This window comes from Nanorana parkeri, unplaced genomic scaffold (genome assembly GCF_000935625.1).
Source record: "Nanorana parkeri isolate BGI_ZX_2015 unplaced genomic scaffold, ASM93562v1 scaffold1043, whole genome shotgun sequence".
NCBI lineage: Eukaryota > Metazoa > Chordata > Amphibia > Anura > Dicroglossidae > Nanorana > Nanorana parkeri.
The window spans coordinates 36,631-37,086 of NW_017307311.1; positions in this window are offsets into that span (position 1 = coordinate 36,631).

Sequence of the window (456 nt, forward strand, 5' to 3'; positions counted from 1 at the left end):
TGCATCTCATATTCTATGCCCCTATTGGGGCGGCACAATCTGTCACGATTGGTAAGCTCAACTGGGGGAGACACTTTATGGGGACAACATCTTACCCCTTAGGTTGTCAGGCGGTGGAATGGTTTGATGATTACACTATAACTGTGGGACTATATTATAGATGATCTCTAGGCCTCTTGGTATCCCCTATTGTTCCCTGGCAGTGGTCGGAAGGTGTAGATGGAGGATAATGTACCACATTTGTAATCTCCGCGAGTTTAATGTCTGATACAAATATATTGAATTTCTTATAGACAAATTATCAAGCACAACAAAGTCTGATTCTCATAGACAAATTATCAAGCACAATAAAGTCTGATAAAGCAGATTTCACTCTGCGAAAAGCATCACTATATATCGTTGTAAATACAGCACCACGTCCAGTCTTCACCTTCACTGAATATCCATAGGATCAGA